The sequence below is a fragment of the Schistocerca piceifrons genome, chromosome 2 (assembly GCF_021461385.2).
Source record: "Schistocerca piceifrons isolate TAMUIC-IGC-003096 chromosome 2, iqSchPice1.1, whole genome shotgun sequence".
In the NCBI taxonomy this organism is placed as follows: domain Eukaryota; kingdom Metazoa; phylum Arthropoda; class Insecta; order Orthoptera; family Acrididae; genus Schistocerca; species Schistocerca piceifrons.
Genome location: NC_060139.1, coordinates 235,329,322 through 235,345,399, shown reverse-complemented (window position 1 = coordinate 235,345,399; position 16,078 = coordinate 235,329,322).

The following is a 16,078-nucleotide window of genomic DNA, read 5'->3' as shown; positions in this document are numbered from 1 at the left end:
GCAACGATGCCAGTCTGGCTCTGTCTTGAATGGAATTATGTAGATAAAAGGATTGCACGCAATAAAGTTGTGATAGCAGAGCGGGTAAGGCAATGAAATGCTGTGTCAAAAAGTCGAAGATTCGCATACTGCTGGGTACCAAAATATTTTTTTTTCCCTCTTCGCGTTTGTAGCACATTCTGGGACTTAATTAACCTTCGAAGTTGAATATTTTTCTGATATTTTCGTAATAAGACTCTTCGATTTCGTGACTTCCATATGTTTAAGAAATGAAAGATGAAATTTCTGTGCGTGAAACTACTGACAGTGACATTTATACTTTTTCTTGTCAGAAATAAATCACCATTTTTATCTGAATACCTAGCGATTTCCGAGTGTGTAGTCGGACAGGAATCTAAGAGTACAACTTAAATTACTGCCAATGAAACTAGCAGCAATAGTCTTTATACTTTAGCTTGTCACAAGCATTTATCTGCGATCGAACCCTTAACAACAGTAGACAGAGACGGAAGATTCATGCCACAATATTTTTAGATTGTACCACCGTATATGAATCATTTTGATTCATCAGATGCATGTTATAAACTACAACGAACTTCTGTAGCTACACTCTCCACATGCTCTCGAAAAGGTGTTTTTTTTTTAATTTTTGTTTTTATGAACCAAATCATCGATGTATCATATAGGGAAGTAGGCTACTTCATCATTAGGATCTCTAGGAGCGAGTTACAACCACATTCTAAGCATCTTCTTATTCTTTGACACTCTCTTAAACAATTTTTCGGCTTCGTGGAGATGTGTTCCGTCTATGCAACTAACTGAAGGCAGTTTATTCCCCTATGCCTTTCGCTTCTTTTATTTGTGAAGCATCAGCACGAATAAAGGAAGCGAAACGCGTATGGGAATAAACAAACTGCCTTCAATTAGTTGCACAGACAGAACGTACCTCCATGAATTTTGAAGCAACTAAGGAACGACGGAAAACAGAAAAAATGTCGAATTTTTCGGGCGTTCCTGAAGATGTATTTGTACAATGTTGTACTACACTCCATTCCTAACTCATATTCCGAAACGTAAAATCCAAAACGAGGCGTCGCTGTGAATGAGAATAAAATGACATAATGTGACGTTCATGACAGTTTCCAGAACACAGTCAACATTCTATCGTTATCATGCTTTCATGGAAGCATGTGGTCAGCGAAATTTGAACAGTATTACCTACTCTAACCACACGTTTGGGTACTGTGAAGAATAGCATGCCTTTGTCGGTTGCTAGTCGCTTCGGGTTCGTGCCACTGTGGTGCTGCAGTGAGCATGCGCGAATCTGAGGTAGATTGCTTTTGATTGGTTAGCGCGAGGAGAACTGACAACAGCGTTTCGGTTCGCTTGGACTGTTCGGTATCGCTTCCGAAATGCTTCCAGAAAAATGTTGGGGCTCTCCTTCAAAAACAATACCGTTCGGTGCGCTCGCGTACCGAACCGATGGGCAAAACGGCGGAAAGATACAGAATACGGCTCCTGGCAACATGAGGACCACTCGCACGTTTGATTTTGAAGAGGAGATGCTGGAACGTGTTGCAACGGACCCCACTGCAAGTACTCGTCATAATGCACGTGAAATGGGTGCTGCACACACACGTATGTGGCGAGTACTCCACAAACAACAATTACGCCTACATCACCCAAAACGATTTCACGCAATTCTTGTGGCTGACTTTGCACCAAGGGTCGTATTGTGTCAGTGGTTGCTCCCAAATTCAAAAATGGTTCAAATGGCTCTGAGCACTATGGGACTTAACATCTGAGGTCATCAGTCCCCTAGAACTTAGAACTACTTAAACCTACCTAACCTAAGGACATCACACACACCCATGGCCGCAGCAGGATTCGAACCTGCGACTGTAGCGGTCGCGCGCTACCAGACTGAAGCGCCTAGAACCGCTCGGCCACTACGGCCGGCAGGTTGCTCCCACAATGGGTTGATTGACCAGGCATTGCAGGCGACAGGCTCATTGGGCCATATGCTCTACCTGGCCGTCTGAATGGCCACCTTTACTTGAGGTACGTGCAGAGAGTTCTACCTGAGTTGTTGGAGAATGTATCCTTGGTTGTTCGTGAAAGGATGTGGATACAACATGATGGTGCACCACGTCACTTCAGTGCAGGTGTCTACAACCACCTCAGTGCTGTATTTCCTGGCCACTGCATTGGAGGTACTATTCCATGGCCTGCGAGGTCACCAGACCTGAATACCCTTGATTATTTTCTATACTGATGTCTAAAGTCACTTGTGTATCAGACCCCAGTGAATATGGAGATGGAATTATTCGCCAGAATTGTAGCTGCTCTGGGATGTGATTCGAAACACACCAGGAATATTTGTCAGGCAGCATCACAATCTTGCTCGCCGATGTCATGCTTGCATTGAGGTTGATAGCCGTCAGTTTCAGCACATTTTGTAAGATATAGTACAATGTGTCAGTTGATGGTATTTGCAGTCAACTATAACTAATGTAAACAAAGAAAGTACACAGTAATGTGATTTTATTTCTATTATCTCCTTAAGCTCACTTTTCTGACCCCAGGTTCCCAATTGATCAGTGGAGCATCCTCTAAGTCCTGTTAAATTTTTGCACGCTCTTACGGAAACACCCCGTATACAAGGTCTACACAAGGGGAGAAGTACCAGGTGCATGAAGCAAGATGTGGGACATTGTAACGTAATTTAATAAAATTTTAAATCTATTATATATACTTTGATAACTTTTAATAAAGTGACGTCAAAAAAAAAAAGAGAAATAACTCTGATAATACTATGAACAGTGTAATTTAATTTAATTTAGCCCGACGTGGATCAGCAAACAGCAAACCAGATCTGTACTCAGGGTGGTTACGTGACTATAAATAATTAATTGCCTCTCTCTTGAATCATCACAGATATTCCTCAATAAATATATGTATATCAAAAGTCTAGTTAAAACTCATGTGCTTATAGCACCAGATAATATTTCGTATGCCAGTTCAATTTGAAATAATGAAACCCGTAACTCCATACCGTGGTTTCGTCTCGAATACCAGTATAAGATAACAAGCATAATCTTTCGCCGATGAAATCTTATATTAGAACTAAAATCCTGTGACCAGGCCTTTCTGCCTGTGGTGTTATCTCGCAACCTTGAGAAAAGCTGAAAGTGAAATATATTAAATTATTCGTAGCGGCCACATAGCCCGTAGAATGTGAAAGAAAGTTTAGTTTCCTAACCGGCGTTTAGTGTCCTAACCGGTGGCACGTCTCGAAGATAAGCTGAAAGAAAATCACTAATTATTTTCTAGTATGGCGCCTGACAATGGTCAATAATCCGTTAAGGCCACGTCTACTCAGGACAAGTAAGGGTGAAGAAATACATTATTGAATATCGTACACAAATTTTAAGTTATGAAGAACTATATTTTTTCTTAGTTTTCAACTTACATAGACTATTACCGCAAGATGAACTTCATACAATCTTTCTTTCCTCTTCAAGTCCAATAACAGAAGAAGACGACAAAAGAATAGAGAGTTCAGACACAGAATCTCGAATGTCCATGGAATTCTACATAATGCATTTGTTTATTCGCTGGTATACTTCGCCAGCTATTCATATAATAATTATCGATACATGGCATTTACATTCTTCATGACCACCTCAGGAGATACAGTACAATATGATACTGTCTTCGACACTCTAACACCTATTTCAACACAAAATTTTTGAGGTCCTTGGGAAAAAATACCATGACAAAACTACTCCACCTGATGTGCAAGACACATGAGACAGGTGATACAGCCTTATATTGCGAGAAGAATGCAGTAATTCCTATTCTAAAGTAGACAGGTCCCGACAGGTGTGAATATTACGGAACTGTCTGTATAACAAATCATAGTTGCAAAACCTGAAACATAGTGTTTACAGAAGAATGGAAAAACTAGTTGAAACTGAGACCCGCGTACGTCAGTTTGGACTACGGAGAGGTGCAGGAACACGCAAAGAAATATTGACCCAATTACTTAGAAGACCCATTCAAGAAAAGTAAAACGAAATTTATAGCATCTATGTATTTGGAGAAACGTTCTGAAATGTTGTCTGGAGCAGTCTTCGTAATTCTGAAGGTAGCAAGGACAAATACAGGGAGCCATAGGTTACCAACAACTTGTAAAGAAACCAGGTCACAGGGCAGGAAAGGGAAGGAGTGAAGAACTTAAGTTCGGGGAAAAAGCATAAAAACTTTCAATGCTGATGATGTTATTATTGTGTCAGACAAGGAAAATGGAAGTGCTGTTGAATGGAATGGACAATAACTCACGGATAGTGGAATGCAGTCGAATGATATCAAGCGATGCTTAGGGTATTGGATTAGGAAGTGAGACACTAAAAGTAGTAGGTGAGTTTTGTTATTTCGGCAGCAACATAAATTTAAGTAAAAAGTTTTTGATGATGTTGAGCCACAGTCATACAGTATTTTTGTGAAGGAGTATACCTCCGCTTAACTATATTTCCATATATTTTCTACGTACAATTTAGATTTCGGCTTTCACATCATTATCGCGTACGAAGATCTTAGGCCGTTAATGTATTTTGCTGTCTACTGTGCAGGATGGCATACACGTATATACAGTTTAGTACATTTGCTTAACTTGATATAAATGGTATATCTTCAGTAAATTTGCTATTCATTATCTTATGTGTTAACCGGTTTGTACTGTTGCATCTCAGTGACATTAATTTTTTTTTTACCTGTCCTAGTATCTGTGCCCACTCAAGTATGTATAAACATATTTTTCTTCTCTGTTAACCCCAGTCCCTCTCACATGGTAGATAACTATGAGGTGAAGCTAGGAACTTGTGTTCTATTTCTTTAACAAGTTTTGTGAATAATTTGTAACCAAAAGCACACGAAAGATGTATTTTTGACTTGTGCAAAACAGTCATCATAATTCGTAATTAATTTATCAATATCTTGTAGACATTCAGAGAAATATTTAACTAATCATGATATTATTTCATCAGCGTCACTCCCAGCAATATTTTTTGGCCACAAAAACATATTTACATCCACTGTACTACAATCATAAACACAAAAATTGTAGGTCTAGAGCTGTCTTTTGCATAAAATCTCACTAGTCAGTACACGTGGAGTTTTGCAGTCTTGCTGCATGTAGGATGTTACAACTTTTGTAGAGCTGTGTTCTTTGGAATAAGCTATATCAGCTTTTAGATTGTTATATGTTGCCTGTGTCTTTAAGTGGTGCTAGTTTAACTCTTGCTGCAGTTCTATTTTGTCAGCCTTATTCACTGCAGCTGAAACTTTTATATGCAAAGAATCACAAATCTTCCAAGTGTCAGTAGATGGTGGTGAAAAGGAGAGAATGAGTTTTGTGTTAAAAATATCGCTGTAAATGTAGTCACTAACAATATCACAGGAATCATGTTCCTGTTCCATCCAACTAACATAAAGTTTACATATAACAGAAAAACTTAGGCATTCAGGTAAGTTGGTTGGTTGGTTGGGGAAGGAGACCAGACAGCGTGGTCATCGGTCTCATCGGATAAGGGAAGGATGGGGAAGGAAGTCGGCGGTGCCCTTCCAGAGGAACCATCCCGGCCTTTACCTGGAGTGATTTAGGGAAATCACGGAAAACCTAAATCAGGATGGCCAGACGCGGGATTGAACCGTCGTCCTCCCGAATGCGAGTCCAGTGTCTAACCACTGCGCCACCTCGCTCGGTTTCAGGTAAGAATTTTCTGCTTGATGGAGCAACTTTTCAACAGTGAGGAACTGTTGGGAAACTATTGGGAAACTAGTGGGAAACTATTAACACGATTTACGACTGAATTATATTTATAGTCACTTGTTCCATTGGGTTGGTTCGCTTGACATTAATGTTCCTTCACTCTGGTTCTATTCCATTGCCCTAGAAAGTCTCTTATTACTAAACCCAATCAAGGATATGAACGCTGATTTACATATCCTTTTGTCACATCCCTGAACTGGAATGTAGTACTCGCGTGTTTTCTATGTCCTGCTCCCTCTGTCTTATAATATGTAAAAGAAGGTTTTTCAGGGAGGCAAAAAGGTAAAACTCGCAAAAAAGTCAACTTTACCATCTGACAGCGGCTTCAGTCCCGAAACTAGTAATGGTACAACAAAATCATTACAAAAAAAAACTTATGACTGATTGCAGTATTTCCTACAGTGTAATTTATTTACTCTGCCTTGTAGGGCGATTTCTCGAGAACCACAGGAGCTTCCACATTAAATGTTTACTACTTGTTTATTTGATGATTCATAATGCAGACCGACCCCGGAAACTTCTGAGCGCCGCTGGCTGTACTGCCTTTTCTTATTGGTGTTTGATTGTGTATTTTAATGGCTCACAGCCGATGGTTTGAATTTGTATGCTTTTAATTGGGTTTTAAATAATGGGCCTTCAGCCGTTTTAAAATTGAAAGTTCCTTACTTGTCAAATCTTGTATTGTTTGGACCTTCAGCCTCCTTTTTTAAAATTATTTAAGGGTAAAGGTTTGGGCCTTCTGCCTTTGAAAATTTACTGTAGTTGTGTTTTTAAATCATGGGCCTTCAGCCGTTTTAAAATCAAAATTTTACCTCTATTAGGCGCACTACGAATGTAGTGGTGTGGACATATTGGGAATGTGGGTCTCACGGGGAGCGTGCAAGGGATAAGTCCCTGCAGGCACACTATTGTCTGTGCTCTCGGTGGCTCAGATGGATAGAGCGTCTGCCATGTAAGCTGGAGATCCCGGGTTTGAGTCCCGGTCGGGGCACACATTTTCAAAATGTCCCCAATGATGTATATCAATGCCTGTTTGCAGCTAGGGTGTCATTTAATTATCATTTCATTTCTAGCAAAGCTTAATGGTCATCAACGGTAACCATTCTTTAGGGAACAGATACTGCCGTCATATATAAGTCTTAGATTGTTTGGGCCTTCAGCCTCATTTGAAATATTATTTAAGGATAAAACTTTGCACATTGCGCGTTTGGAAAATTTATTGTAGTTGTGTTTTAAATCATGAGCGCTCAGTCGTATTAAAAATTAAAGAGGTTGTGCCCTTAAGCCATAAGATTGTATGACATATTCAGTCGATAGTTAAGCTCGGAAAACTGCGCTGTAATGTTTGGGCAACTAAATAAAGTTATATGTGTTCGAGTGTACCTGACAGCCGCTCATTTTTGGCCCTTTCGACAGTTCCAACTACCTGTTCTGTGCTGCGGATTTAACCAGGCGGTTCAAAGTTCTGTGCAGAATCTGAGAGGAAAGGAATATGTGGAAAACACTGACAAGGAGAAGGGACAGGATGATAGGACATCTGTTAAGACTTCAGGGAATGACTTCCATGGTACTAGAAGGACTTGTAGAGGGCAAAAACTGTAGAGGAAGACAGAGATTGGAACACATCCAGCAAATAATCGAAGACAGGAAATCGTGGCGGGCCGCATCAAGACTGGTGATTCAAAACAAAAACAAAAAACAAAAACGCCTAGCACCTTAGCAATCACCCAGCCAGCTCCCTACCACATCAGGGGCTATGAGATGAACACAGTAAGCAGATTCAAATGGATGTAGGTTGCAGCAGTTATTTGGAGATGAACAGGCCCGCACTGTGGCGTAAAGACCTGCGTCAAAATAGCCTCCGAACTGAAGACCACATCAGGAAGAACAACACACGTACGTACTCCTCGCGTATCCAGGAAGACCCGATGTGGTACCACCTGTTGCGAAACCACTCCTAGCGCAACAGCGACGCTTAGACCTGCCCCGCCCGCTGCCACGCCGCGCGGCGCCCCCGGGTGCGTCTGGTTGTGGGCGTGGTGCTCCCCCGACCCTCCCTGCTGGGGTGCCGCCCGCCCCCGCGGCAGCTGTAGCTGCCCGATACGGCCCCGGCTGCCCGCTAAGAGGCGTGTAATCGCACTGCCCCCGGGCCTGCGACACGCCGGAATCGATTTGCCTACTCGAGCGGGTCGCGCCTCTGCCACTGCGGCCGCCTTTGGTGGTCCCCCCTCCTCGGTGCTGCCATCTGTCGCGCAGACTGGCCATTTGTCAGGCCGGCTTCCTTACACGACTACTCGGCGTGGCGAGTCGGCCCTTGGTGGACGCGGCTGCCGCCCTTTCCCAGCGTGTTTCATAAGCACTCCGGCTTTCTTCCTGACAATCGCCGGCAGGTCTCTCCTACCGGAACGCCCCCCACTTCACAACTGTGGAGCCTACGTGAAGAGTGAGTTTGCCACGAGTGGGCAGCGGCTGAGGTGCTCCTTGGAGCATTCATCCTTTCCTTGTGCCTTAACCTTGCGCACCATCGTTGGGGGGAGACGGGTTTCGATAGATCAGTTTGGAAAAGGAAGAACGGCTGATGTTAAACGCTTCATAGGCAACAAGAAAGCGGGTTGTGCACTACATTCCAGTTCAGGGCTGCGAGAAAAGGATTTGTAAAAAAGCTTTCATATCCTTGCTTGGGATTAATAATAAGAGACTTTCTAGGGCAGTGGAATAGAAGCAGAGTGAAGGAACATTAACGTCAAGCGAACCAGCCCAATAGAACTAGTGACTATAAATATAATACAGTCGTAAATCGTGTTAATAGTTTCCCAACAGTTTCCGACTATTGAAAAGTTGGTCCCTCAGACAGAAAATACTTGCCTGAATGCCTAAGTGTTTCCACTGTATGTAAACTTTATGTTAGTTTGATATAATAGGAACATGATTCCTGTGATATTGTTAGTGACTAAACTTACAGGGATATTTTTAACACAAAACTCATTCTCTCCTTTTCACCCCCATCTACTGACACTTGGAAGATTTGTGATTGTCTACATATAAAAGTTTCAGCTGCAGAGAATAAAGCTGACAAAATAAAACTGCAGTAAGAGTTAAACCTGCACAACTTAAAGGCATAGGAAACATATAACAATGTAAAAGCTGACATAGCTTATTCCAAAGAACACAGCTGTACAAAAGTTATAACATTCAACATGTAGCAAGACTGCAAAACTCCATGTGGACAGACTAGTCTAGTTTTATACAAAATACAGCTCTAGACCTGCAATTTTTGTGTTTATAATTGTAGTACAGTGGATGTAAATATGTTTGTGTGGCTAGAAAATATTGCTGGGAGTGACGCTGATGAAATAATATCATGATTAGTTAAATATTGTAGAATGTTATTCAACCTATGTATCGAGCAAGTGGAGGATGAAACGTAGGAGAATTATTCAAAGAGAAGAAATACGAAATTTGCATTTTGTCGATGGCATTGTACCCTTTTTCAGAGACGGCTACAGACTTGGAAGAGTAGTTGAACGGAATGCATAGTATCTTGAAAAGACACCACGACATGAACACCAATAAATGTAAAGCGGTGGTAATGTAATGTGTTCGAATTAAATCGGGACTGGGTTGGGAAATGGGAGACTAAAAACAGTATATGAGTTTTAATATCTGGGAAGCAAAGTAACTGATGATAGACGAAGCAAGGAAAATATAAAGGCACATGCAAAAAGGCGTTTCTGAAAATAGGAATTTGTTAACATGTCATATAAATTTCATTGTTAGTAAGTTTTTTTTTAGTCTGGAGCATAATCTTGTATGGAAGTGAACTGTGGACGGGAAGCAGCTCAAAGCTTTTCAGATGCGGTACCACAGAAGACTGCTGAAGATTGGATAGGTAGATCGAATGACAAATGAGGAAGCACTCAATCGAATCGGGGACAAAGGTTTTTATGGCACAGTTTCATATTAGAAGAGCGCGGTTGACAGGACACATGACAAGGGGGTCAAGAAATTGACATTTTTGTAATGCAAGGTAGTACGGGGGGCGGGGGCTGGGTTAGGGTAAAAATTTGAGACTGAGACAAAGATGTGACTATAGTAACCAGGTAAGCTATGGTAGCTACACAGAGATGAAAGGTCTTTCACAGGACAGAGTAGGTTGGAGAACTGCTTCAAACAAGTGTTAGGACTGAAAACCAAGACACTAGACAGAATGATAGCTACAGGCTGAATATTGGCTCGGTTCGACAAGGGTGAGCCACAGAATCGTGCGTGGTGACCGGGTTAGATACAATGATGAGCAAAAACGTTATGATTATTTGCTTAATAGGTAGCCGGCCGCTGTGACCGAGCGGTTCTAGGCGCTTCAATCCGGAACCGCGCTGCTGCTACGGTCGCAGGTTCGAATCCTGCCTCAGGCATGTATGTGTGTGACGTCCTTAGGTTAGTTAGGTTTAAGTAGTTCTAAGTCTAGGGGACTGATGACCTCAGATTGTAAGTCCCATAGTGCTTAGAGCCATTTTTGCTTAATCGGCTGTTTGTCCGTCTTCGGAACGAAATATGTCACTAATTCTGCGTATCAGGAATCCGACAGATTGTTGGCAGATTTGTGGAGGTCTGCGGTGTTAGATGTCTACACACAGGTCACGTAATTCGCGTAAATAACGAGTCGCTGATTTGCGAACGCAGTGAGACCCAGAAGGTTTCGATAGCATTTACATCAGCCGAATTTGGTCGACGAGACATCAACGTGAGTTCACTATAATTCTCCTCAGACCACTGTAGCAAGGTTCTGGCTCCTAGACACGGACAATTATACTACTGAAAGATGACATTGCCGTCGTGGAAGACATCAGGCATGAAAGAGATGCAGGTGATTCGGAGCTGTCAGCGTGTCTTCGATTACTACCACAGGTCCCATGCAAGCGCAGGAGAATGTCTCCCATAGCACAACGCCGTTCCCACCAGCCAGCGTCCTTGACGCGCTGCACTTTTCGAACCGCCGTTCACCTCTATCACGGCGTTTGTGGAAACGACCATCGACCTAGTGTAGCAAAAAGGTGATTCACCAAGCCGACACGTCTCCATTGATTGACTGTATAACTACAATTGTCTAGTGGCCACTGCAATGGTAACTGACGATGCCGTTGGGCCAACATGTGAACACACAGGTAGTCTGCTGTGGAGCTCCATGCTCAACAATGTACGATGAACGGTGTGCTCCGAAATACTCGTGCATGCACCAGCATTGTGCTCTTTCGGCAGAGATACCACAGATCACCATCTATACTACTTTTCAGAGCGGACAAGCCTCCGAACCCCACGTTCTGTGAAGAGTCGTGGACGTCAAACCATTAAGTGCTTAGCTGTAGTTTCACTGTCATTCTACCTCCTTCCGTAGATGCTCACGATAGTAGTACGAGAACATTCGACCAGATTCGCCGTTTTCGAGATACTCATTCACAGGCCTTTGTCAAAGTCGCTTATCTCAATGGATTTCCCCATTTACAGCCCACATCTTCGCTCGATTTACCCCCGTCAGTGTCTGCTCCTCTTACATATTTTTGCTACTGCGTCACGTGCCGCAGCGCCACCAGGCAGAATCCAGCGTCGCGTTGGACAGTGTTCACAATGTTTTAGCTCGCCAGTGTAAGTCATTCGAGCATTAACATTGACGGTGTATCCGCCTCGGCAGCTGGGCGACCAGTGAGGCGGATGCTAGCCGATCGGGGACTGGGTGTTGTGTTGTCCTCACGATCATAATATCATAACTGACATTCCGCTAATGACATGACTGTACGGACATGTCCCAAAATCCAATTAAAAAATAAATAAAAGAGTAAGCATAACTAGCACAGTTTTTGAGAATGAATTATCGCTCTGTAGCCGAGTGTGCACGTATTTGATGCTTCACGGCAGCTTAAAACTGTGTGATGGATCGCGACTCGAACCGAGGACCTGCAGGCAATGCTGTCAGCCGACTGTGATATCCCACAACGACTAACGACCCGCCCTCAAGGCTCTATTTCTACCACTAACTCAATGGTACTCGTTCTTTCCAAACTTCAAGGAAGCGATGACGGCGACCAGTCGTTCTGGATAGCTACACTATGTGATCAAAAGTATCCGGACACTTGGCTGAAAATGTCTTACCAGTTCATGGCGCCCTCCATCAGTAATGCTGGAATTCAATATGGTGTTGTCCCATCCTTAGCCTTGATGACAGCTTCCACTCTCGCAGGCATACGTTCAATCAGGTGCTGGAAGGTTTCTTGGGGAACGGCAGCCCATTCTTCACAGAGTACCAGTTATTAGGGTTTCTTCTTGTTCCATTCACGTATGGAGCGCAGGAAGAATGACTGTTTGAATGCCTCTGCGCGTGCAATGATTATTCTTATTTTATCGTCACGATACGTATGAGAGCGATACGTTGGGGGTTGCAGTATATTCCTAGTGCAATCATTTAAAGCCGGCTATTGAAACTTTGTCAATAGATTTCCTCGGGATAGTTTACGTCTCTCTTCCAGAGTCTGAGACTCACACGGATTAAACAAACCTGCGACCATTCTTGTCGCGTTTCTCTGTATACTCTCAATATCTCCAGTCAGTCGTATGTGCTACGGATCCCACACACTTGAGCAATATTCTAGAACCAGTCGCACCTGTCGTTTGCAAGCAATCTCCTTTGTAGATTGATTGCACTTCCCCAGTATTCCACCAATGAGGCGAAGTCTACCACCTGCTTTAACCACGACTGATCCCATGTGTGATCACTCCATATCACGTCACCACAGAGTCTTACACCCAGGTATTTATATGAGGTGGCGGACTTCACCAGTGTCTCATTGATATTATAGTCATAGGATGCTACGCTTTTTCGTTCTGTGAAGTGCACAATTTTACATTTCTGAACATTTAAAGCAGGTTGCCAATCTCTGCACCACTTTGAAATCTTATCAAGATCTGTCTGAATATTTATGCAGCTTCTTTCAGATAGTGATTCATTATACATAACTGCATCATCTGCGAAAAGTCTGATTTGACTATTACTATTGTCTGCAAGCTCGTTAATGTACAAGATGAACAGCAACTGTCCCAACACACTTCCCCGTTGCTCATCTAAAGTTACTTCTACATCTGACGATGACTCTCCATCCAAGATACCATGCTGCGTCATCCCTACCAAAAATTCCTCAGTCCAGTCACAAATTTCACTGGACACCCCACATGATCGTACTTTTGACAATAAGCGTAGGTGTAATGCTGAGTCAAACGCTTTTCGGAAATAGTATAGTATCTACCTGACTACCTTGAACCATAGCTTTCAGTATGTCATGTGAGAAAAGAGCAAGCTGGGTTTCACATGATAGGTGTTTTCGAAGCCGGCCGATGTGGCCGAGCGGTTCTAGGCGCTTCAGTCCGGATCCGCGTGACTGCTATGGTCGCAGGTTCGAATCCTGCCTCGGGCATGGATGTGTGTGATGTCGTTCGGTTAGTTAGGTTTATGTAGTTCTAAGTTCTGGAGAGTGATGACCTCAGAAGTTAAGTCCCATAGTGCTCAGAGCCATTTGAACCATTTTTTTATGTTTTCGAAATCCATGCTGGATGGCATTCTGTTCACAAGATATCTCATTATGTTGTAAGCGTTCTGCAGCTCTGCTATCGTACAATGTACTCTAAAGTGGATAATTTGAAACTGATCCGATCTTCAAAATTATTTCAAATACAAACAGTACATTTCTGGTCAAGTATTTCTCATCAAATCTTTACCTTCTAAGTCCCTTCCACAACATCTAGAAGGCTACAATAGAAACATCCTGTACGGATGAAGATTCGTGACCTATTACGCATCTGAAACGTGTAAATAAGTTTGACACGACGACAATGTCCTCTTAAAAGGAACGACTTTGCATTGACTCGTTTAATAGTGAGCTTTCACTTGGGAATGGTATAATACGCCGAAAGAGCTCTTGTGAATGAATAACATACACTTCATAACAGTCCAGACAGAAAATGTTGGCCGCGCGGGATTAGCCGAGCGGTCTAAGACGCTGCAGTCATGGACTGCGCGGCTGGTCCCAGCGGAGGTTCGAGTCCTCCATCGGGCATGGGTGTGTGTGTTTGTCATTAGGATAATTTAGGTTAAGTAGTTTGTAAGCTTAGGGACTGATGACCTTAGCAGTTAAGTCCCATAAGATTCCACACACAATTGAACAATTGTGAAAATGTTGTCATTTCTAAAATATTACAAGACTGTGGACGCAGTTAAACAGAAAATAATCTCCTAAGGAAAACTGGTCAGTGCAAAATACCTCAGGTCACAGCAAACCAGAGATGGTTTATTAAAGAACTTCTTCTAAACACTTGAAATGCACTGACGAAAAAAAATCGCAACTCTAAAACATAATTAATGTAGTGTAATGAAGTTTCGGAAATTCATTTGTCTACCTAACATATTCAAGGGACTAACGTGGTAAGTTCACACGTTAATATAAGAGCGAGATAAGCCATTGCAAATGTGAATTGCTAGTATATTAATAACCGACATAACCGCCACAATTTTGAATGCAAGCATGCTGGTGTCCATTGTGTTGTACAGGGGCCAGATGTCAGCTTGTGGGATGGAGTTCCACGTCTGTTGCACTTCGTCGGTTAATGCAACGGCGGTTAATGCTGGCTGTGGATGTCGCTGTAGTTGTCGTCCGATGATGTCCCATATGTGCTCGACTGGAGTCAGATATGGTAACCGAGCAGGCCAAGGCAACATGTCGAGACTCAGTAGAACATGTTGGATTACAGCAGTGGTAAGTAGGCGAGCGTTATCTTTTAAAAACACTCTCTGGAATGCTGCTAGTGAATGGCAGCACAACAGGTCGAATCATCACATTGACAAACAAATTTGCAGTATGGCGCTTGGAATAACCACGACAGTGCTCCTGGTGTCATACAAAACTGCACCCCAGTCCGTAGCCCCAGGTGAAGATCCATTGTGTGTAGGCCGGAGGCAGGTTGGACAAGTTGGTTGCACGTCCTCAACTGGTCTCCTTCTAACCAACACACAGCCATCACTGGCACTGAGATAGAACCAGCTTTCATCAGAACACGCAACAAATCTGCTTCCTGCCCTTCAATGGGCCCTCGCTTGACACCCTAAATTCGCCAATGGCCGTCCTTTAGTGGTCAGTGGAATGCAACTTACAGGGCATCTGGCTCCATGCTATCCTTGAAGAAACCGATTTGTAACAGTACGTTGTGTCACCGTGGTGCCAACCGCTGCTCAATTTCGAGTTACACATGCAGGATGCACCAGAGCCACACACCAAACACGATGGTCTCCCTCTCGGTAGTGCCACGTGGCCGTCCGGAGCCCGGTTTTCTTACGACCACGCCTTCCCGTGACCACCGCTGCCAGTGGCTAAGTTTCTGCCAAGTCTTTCTGCAATATCGCAGAAGAAACATTCAGCTTCTCGTAGTCCAAATACACGACCCCGTTGAAACTCACCGAGGTGTTGATTACGGCGTCTTAAGGCATTCTTCACTAACATCAGTTCGCTTCGTCCAGTCTTAAAGTTAACTAACGCCCACGACTGTTACTGCGTGCATTTAAAGCAAACCTGATTTGCATCCTCATGGTTGCGCTACTACCGTCACTTTCATGCGAAAGATGAATAGACATCATCTTTAAGATGTAGAAACACGTCTACCAACTTTAGTTTATGTCGAACAACTCCGTGGTGCTGCGATTTTTTTCCGTCAGTGCATTTGTTTGCCAGTCCTGTATTCTGGAGCATAAACGATCGTCAGCTGCATATTATGTATCTCTACAGCAACGACATGCTTCTCAGTTAATACACTACTGGCCATTAAAATTGCTACACCACGAAGATGACGTGCTACAGATGTGAAATTTAACCGACAGGAAGAAGATGCTGTCATATGCAAATGATTAGCTTTTAAGAGCATTCACACAAGGTTGGCGCCGGTGGCGACACCTATAACGTGCTGACATAAGGAAAGTTTCCAACCGATTTCTCATACACAAACAGCAGTTGACCGGCGTTGCCTGGTGAAACGTTGTTGTGATGCCTTGTGTAAGGAGGAGAAATGCGTACTATCACGTTTCCGACTTTGATAAAGGTCGGATTGTAGCCTATCGCGATTGCGGTTTATCGTATCGTGACATTGCTGCTCGCGTTGGTCGAGATCCAATGACTGTTAGCAGAATATGGAATCGGTGGGTTCAGTAGGGTA